The sequence below is a fragment of the Triticum urartu genome, chromosome 3 (genome assembly GCF_003073215.2).
Source record: "Triticum urartu cultivar G1812 chromosome 3, Tu2.1, whole genome shotgun sequence".
NCBI lineage: Eukaryota > Viridiplantae > Streptophyta > Magnoliopsida > Poales > Poaceae > Triticum > Triticum urartu.
This window is the reverse complement of record NC_053024.1, coordinates 57,709,014-57,716,841: the sequence shown is the minus strand read 5'-3', so window position 1 is coordinate 57,716,841 and position 7,828 is coordinate 57,709,014.

The following is a 7,828-nucleotide window of genomic DNA, read 5'->3' as shown; positions in this document are numbered from 1 at the left end:
TGGAGTATCAAACGAAGTCCAAATGACACGAAACTTGACAGGCGGTCTACCGGTAGTACACCAAGGCCGCATGGCAAGTCTAGGTCCAATACGGAAATTTTTAACCCCCACACATGAAAAGAGGTAGAAAGGACCACCAGAGGAGATAGGAGCGCCGGAATGCAAAACGGAGAACGGGGAAAATGCTCGGATGCATGACGAACACGTATGCAAATGCAATGCACATGATGACATGATATGAGATGCATGACAAAGACAACAACACACGGAGACAAAACCCGAACCCGAGGAAATAAAATAACTTAGTGCCGGAAACGGCAAGAGTTGGGATACATATAAGAGCATCTCCAACAGCCGCGCTAAACTAGCGTCGCGCCGCAAATTAGGCCGTTTTAGCGCGCGCGCAACACGGCGGGTCGCTCCAGCGGGCGCGCAAAATTGGCGCGCGCGCTATAACGGGTTGGGCGCGCGGTCAAAAACACTTAGCCGCGCGGTGTATTTCGGGCGCCCGCTGCAGCGCGCGGCACACTCCAGCGCTCGCGCCCGCACTTCCTCTCCCACTTCCACCCCCCATCCGGTCGCGCCACCGCCGCCGCCCGTGCCCCCCGGCGACCGTTCAGGCTTCCCCGGCCTATCCCCGCGCGCCCGCGCTTCCGCCCCATCCCCTCCTAGTCCCGCCGGCGCTCGCGCGCCTCCGTCGTCCGAGGAACAGCGCCCGAGCGCTCGCTGCCGCGCCGCGCCCACAAGGTGTTTGACAAAACGCCTACAAGGTATGTATTGCTCAAACTTCATGAATTTGATGCATGTTTTGAATTGTAGTTTTTATAGTATAGTATTGAATATTGTAGATGAGTTCGTCGTATGATTCTTCCGAAGAAGAATTTGATATGGAAGAGGAGGAGGATCTTGCAATGATCCTAGCTATGCATATAAAAAAACCGAAGCACGGTGGTTCGGTTATGGGTCGGCAGAAAATTTGGAGGGATAGGATCGATGCCCACAACAGATTGATCAGGCATTATTTTGCGGAGAATCCCATATACCCCGAGTCGTATTTTCGTCGCCGGTTTAGGATGAGCACCGAGTTGTTCAGGTGCATTGCAAAGAAACTAGCGAGCCATGACCTTTTTTTCAGCAAAGGAGGAATGCCGCCGGAGAGCTCGGGCATAGCACCTTTCAGAAGGTGACAGCCGCTTTGCGTATGTTGGCATACGGTATACCGGCTGATCTTGTTGATGATCACTTGGCTATGGGTGAGAGCCAAGCCATCATGTGTGTCAAGCCCTTTGTAGTGGGAATTGTGCAAGTGTTTGGCGAGGAGTATTTGAGATCTCCCAATGCTGAAGACGTCGCAAGGCTATTGGCGATGAACAAAGCTCACGGTTTTCCTGGCATGCTTGGCTCAATAGATTGCATGCATTGGAGTTGGAATAATTGTCCAAAGGCATGGCATGGGCAATTCCACGGCCAAAAAAAGGGTTCCACTATAATCCTTGAAGCGGTGGCTGATCAGGAGACTTGGATTTGGCATGCATGAAGAGTGGTGGGCATGGCATGGACGACAAAGAGCATGATGATATCTGCATTCGACATTGTATTGTTCATGAACTATTTATTGTGTTTATTGCATTTGTTGTACTGAACGATAAACTATTTGTTTGAGTTGTAATGATAACGAAATTGAACTATTTACTGTTGATTTATTTTGTTTGTTTGATCATTTTTGCTCATAATACATGTATATGTGGTTTGTGCGGCGCGCGCGCTGTATTTTTGCGCTCTGTTGGAGCGGTGCGCGCGCGCTGCATTATAGCGCGGCTGCTGGAGCCAGTGCAGGCGGGCGCGCTAAACTAGCCGAAGCACGCGCGGCAAACAGGTTTTTTGCGCGCGGCGCTTAGCGCGGCTGTTGGAGATGCTCTAAGATAAATTATATCCGGGATGTTACAATAATCTTAAGGCGAGACATAACTAGGAGAGCTGGTTTACGGCGACTCCCTCGTGATGATAATGAGACCTAGCCACAAACAATATATAGGGTTGTTACCGGATGATGTTTCCCGGGGCCGAAGGTGTCTAAACCCTTGTCTTGTGTTGCATCTCTCGATTCCGCTCAACCCCTCTCAAGCTACCATATAGATGCGTTGGCCTCATGACTAAGTCCTCACACTAGGATATCTGCCGTGACAATTCCACGACAGTTGGCGCCCACCATGGAGCTTACGCATGGTGGTGTTGAGTTCTTGGAGGGATCTTTCTAGGGTTTCAAGAAATTTGCAAATTTTTCGGATGAAGAAAAGCCGGTTGTGGAAGAGTCTACAACAACGTCAAGTTCACTAATCAAAATCAGACGATGAGATCGGTGCTGTTCAGCGTTGGATTTGCCGGGTCTGATGGATGCAGATTACCGAAAGACATACTCCCTCCGTTTTTATTTAGTCTGCATATTAGGTTTGACCGAAGTCAAACTTTACAAAGTTTGACCAAGTTTATAGAAAAATATATAGACATTTACTATAACAAATCTATATGATGTGAAAGTACATTCAATAATGAATCTAGTGGTATTGATTTTTTATTGTATATGTTAATATTTTTATTTATAAATTTAATCAAAGTTTACAAAGCTTGACTTTGACCAAAACTAATATGCGGACTAAATAAAAACGGAGCGAGTACAAGGCCAACTCCCAATCGTGGTGTCAAGTTAGGTTATGGGTCAGACCAACCCCAACCCGGATTCAGCCGCCGGCCGCCTCCAATTCACAATACGCCGAGTGGCCTCGACAGAGTCGCCAGCCTTCAGCGGTTGAAAGAGAAGACCATGATCCAGACTCCGGAGCGCCTGACGTTTCGACCTCATCTCGACCTCGCGATGCCTCACCTCGCGCTTGACCCGCTTTAATCCATCGCTTTACCTCTAAACCGCCGCGCTAAACCGCCATCGCTCTTTGTCTGGTCGTCCGTGGGCCGCTTTGCCACGGCCGCGTTTCCGCTCGGCCTCCGTCGCCAAGTCTCTGCTCGGCCTCCGTCACCAAGTTATCCCCGCCTTGAGCTGCAGTCGCTAAATCGCCAGCCACGAGCCGCCCGGGTTGCCATGCTGTGAATCAATCGATTCGGCCACGACCGCAGACTCGTCGCGAGCCGCCGCGCCAGGTTGACCAGGCCGCAAGTCGGCCCTGCCTCGGGGGCCTCCACTTCAAGCCGTCGTTGGGACTCGCCTCCGCCCTGGCCTGCCGGCTCGTCCTTGCCACCTTGGACGTGAGCTCCCGGTGCGTCTCATGCTTCACCGGTCTGTGTCAACTGCCGCCCTTGTTGCTGATCCGCAACCGGCTCGCCACCCGCGCCGAGTCGCCATGACCCGCCTCGACCCTCTCCTCCGCTGCGAGTCGTTTCCAACTCCGAACCGCCAGCGTCTCATCCATGCGGTGAGCCGCCACGCCACCACGACCTTGAAGCCGCCACTGCAAACCGCCTCCATCGAGAGCCGCCCATGCGGCCATCCGAATCGCCTCCTCTTCTGCCATAGCCTTTAAGCCACCGTCAACCGTTTCAGAGGCGTTCTCATCGCTGCTAGTTTCGTAGCTGTCTTGCATCCACCACCGTGGCTCTGTCATCAAGCCGCCGTGGACGAGCTGGCCCCGCTGCTGGGTTAGGCCGACCCAATTGCCACGAGCTGCTGCCGTTCTCAGGCCGCCCCTCGCGTATCTTCACCAGCGGAACACCAGCATTCAATCCATAGTCGCGGCCTCCTCAAAGCCGCTGCCAGGCGATAAATCGCCCCTATTGCGTCCATGGGTGCACACTAAGCCGGCCTGTTGGTTCGCGCCTCCGCGACCGTCCGAGCCACTACAGCTGAGACCCGCCTCGGTTCGTCCAGCTGCCCTGTCGCCGCGGATTCGCTCCGCCTCCCGCGTCTTATCGACCCGCCGCGGTCCTCCGCCGCTTCAAAGCCGCTGCAGTCTGGGCCATGAACCGCCCGTGCATTGATGACCTTGACTCGCCGGCGCCCTTCTGAGTCACACCTCCGAGCCGCTGCCGGATTACCTCTCGCACAACCTCAAGCCACCGAGTCGACAGGGCTGTGGCACCTGCGAGCCGCCTGCTCACCTTGCCGATACGAGTGTCTCTTCTGCTAAGTCGCCGCTCCACCTCCGACGCGGATAAGTCTATTAGATTGTATATATCTTGTATATGGCTATATAATGAGATCACCTCGTTTAGGGTGTCGAGCCAGTTTCCCAAACCCTATATTTTACATGGTATCAGTTTAGGTTACGATGTCTTCCGCTGCACCACCTCCCACCGCCGCCGCCGCTGCTGTGCCGATCTCGACCGCCGCCGCTGCCACGCCGGCCCTAGCCCTGATGTCGCCCTTCCTGGCCTCCCGGCCACTCGCGGCGGCGTACGGCGCCAACCTGCCGCCGCCCGCTTCCCTGCAGGCGCCGGGCTTCGGGGATGATCTGGCTGCCCCGCCCGACGCTGCGGTGCTGCCGGCTACAGGCGGCCCTCCTCCGCCGAGCTACCCGTGGCACGGCGCCTATGGTGCCCCCCGCCACCGCCGTCTCTCTGGCCGGGATCGGCCCCCGCTGCGCCGCCGCCGCACCCCTACACGGCGGTGTCGCCGCCGCCGCACCACTACTATTCCGCGCTGCCGCCGCAGCCCTATGGGGGTGCGGCTGCCTCGCCGCATGGTGCCCTCGTGGCTCCCGGGAACGGTGACTCGGCCCCTGCAGTGCCGGGCGCCCTGGCTGCTCCCTCGTCCGGCTACCCCTACGCGATGATCCCTCGTCCAGAGATGGCTCCGTCCATGGATCCCTATGCATCACTGGCGCAGGCGTACACTGCTCAAACCGCGGCACCGCCGCCGTTTTATTTTTCGCACCTGCTACTAGTGAAGCTCGGGCCGGATAACTACCTTTCATGGCGTGCGCAGGTTTTGCCTCTCCTCCGCAGCCGCTACTTGGAGGGCTACGTTGATGGGTCCATCCCGTGCCCACCTCCTCACCATCCGGCATATCACACATGGGTGGCGCAGGATCAGGCCATTCTCTCTGCCATCCAGTCCTCGCTCACGCCGAGTGTTTCGTCGATGGTCATCTTCGCCGCTACGTCCAGGGAGGCGTGGGCGGCCCTCCACACCAGTTTCGCCTCTCAGTCTCAGGCGTGTGCGCACTCTATACGCACCGAGCTGGGTGAGACCAAACTTGGCGATCTCAGCATCACGGAGTACTTCAACAAGATGACGAGCCTCGCTGACACCCTGGCCTCTGTTGGTCAGCCACTTCTGGACGCGGACTTCACCACCTTTGTGCTTAACGGGCTCGATGATGATTATGATAATCTCATTGAGAACGTCCATGGTCGAGATGATACACTCCCGCGTCGTGAGCTCTATGCGCGCCTCCTTGGGCGTGAGCAGCGCATCAAGGCGCGCCGTGTTTCCCCCAGCTTCGTCTCCGCCAATGCCGCCACACGCGGCAAACCTCAGAAGCCGGCCCCATCAGGTGGCAAACCACCGGCCTCCTCGTCGCAGGCCTCGCGGGGCAATGCGCCGACTATCACAGGAGGGAGTCGCCCAGTTCTTGCTGTTCCAGTTGCGGTGCTCCTCAGGCTTGTCAGCTTTGTGGCATAGATCGTCACCTCGCCTCTCTCTGCCACAGACGCTACAAGCAAGACTTCCTTGGCCTTGGCAATAATGGAAAATGGAATGATAAGCAGGCTGCAGCTGCGGTGACAGGGCACGACCACGGGCGCACCCAGTCATACTCCCTTGATCCGGCGTGGTACATGGATACAGGCGCGACGAATCACCTCATCGGTGAGATGGGCAAGCTCTCCGTTCAGGAACCGTATCGTGGACATGATCAGGTGCACACCGCCAACGGAGCAGGTATGCGCATCACCCATGTTGGTCAGGCATCACTTCTTGCACACAATTTCCGCAAACTGCATCTTTCTAACGTCCTTCGAGTTCCCTCTGCTACGCGTAGTTTGTTGTCTATTCCTCAACTTACTCGTGATAATAATGTCCTTACTGAGTTTCACCCTTTTCGTTTCTTTATCAAGGATCGGGACACGAGGGTCGTTCTGCTTAATGGTCGTCTTCGCCATGGCTTATATGCACTTGACGCACCGTCTACATCTCCTACGCCGTCTTCTTCTCTGGTGTTCAGTGGTGTTCGTGTGTCGCCTACGCACTGGCATGCGCGCCTTGGACATCCTGCTGCTCCTATAGTTAGTCATGTGCTGCATCGCCATGAACTACCAGTTGTGTCCAATAAGAGTGCTGAAACTATTTGTGATGCCTGTCAGCAGGGCAAGAGTCACCAACTACCTTTTTCAGAGTCTAGTCGTGTTGTGAAACATCCTCTTGAGCTTGTGTTTTCTGATGTATGGGGTCATGCCCAAACATCTGTTAGTGGTCACAATTACTATGTCAGTTTCATTGATGCTTACAGTCGGTTTACTTGGCTATATCTTATCAAGCGTAAATCTGATGTGTTTAACGTTTTCATTCAGTTCCAGGCACACGTTGAGCGTCTCCTTAAGCATAAGATTATTCATGTTCAATCCGATTGGGGGGTGAATATCACAACATCAACTCGTTTTTTAATAAGCTTGGGATTTCGCATCGCGTATCTTGTCCTCATACACATCAGCAAAACGGCACCGCTGAACGTAAGCATCGTCATCTTGTAGAGACTGGACTTACTTTACTAGCTCATGCCTCCGTCCCGTTTCGGTTCTGGAGTGATGCCTTCTCCACCGCCTGTTTTTTGATAAATAGGCTTCCCTCACGACTACTGAAAATGAAAGCCCCTCTTGAACTCTTGCTCGGTGATATTCCAGACTACACATTTCTCAAAGTGTTTGGGTGCGCATGTTGGCCGCACTTGCGGCCTTACAACAAGCGTAAATTAGAGTTTCGGTCTAAGAAGTGTGTTTTTCTCGGGTACAGTTCTCTTCACAAAGGGTACAAGTGTCTTCATGTTCCTACCAATCGTGTCTACATTTCTCGTGACGTCGTGTTTGATGAGAATGTGTTCTCGTTTCGTGCTCTTCCAAATCACTCTACCACTAGTTTACCACCTGTGCACTCCAATACACCTTCGCCTGACCAATTTGTGGATGTTGCAAATGCTCCTGTGTTGCTTCCTAACCATGCTGCAGGTATTGGACGCGGTGTCCGCCTTGAACTCCTGGATGATAAGGTTATGGACGACACTCATGATGGCCACGTCGATCCTATGCATGGCGGGTCATGCCCGTCAGCCCGTTGTGTCAACGGCCGCCCCACGGGCGTCGGCAGTGCCCGCGGCTGCACCCGCCTTGGCCGCCCAGTCGGCCAGCTCGCCCACTCCAGCGCTCGGGTCGCCCGCTCCAGCGCTCGGGTCGCCCGCTCCGTCGATCGGGTCGCACGGCCCAGCGCCCGGCTCGCCTGGCTCGCCCGCCAGGCCACACGCGCTGCCCTCGCCGGGCCCAGTGGCAGGAGGCCCATCAGCAGGCGGCCCAGCAGCCTCGGCAGCTATGCCGGCCAGCCCCGCCTTGGCTACATCGTCGCCTGGATTTGGCAGGCCTGTCCTGGCAACGTCGCCTGGTGCTGAGTCTGCTGACTCTGGCTCCTCCAGCCCCGTCTCGGCCACGACGCCTTCGTCGCCTGTGGCAAGCCCCATGGTGCCAGCACTGCCCACTGTGGTTCATCATCGACCACACACGCGCAGCCGGTCTGGTGTTTTTGCCCTAAGGAACGCAAAGACGGGACGGTGGCGTGGCTTGCTGCATGTGTGGCTCATGCTGCTGCGGATCCCACGGCAGAGCCACGTCATTT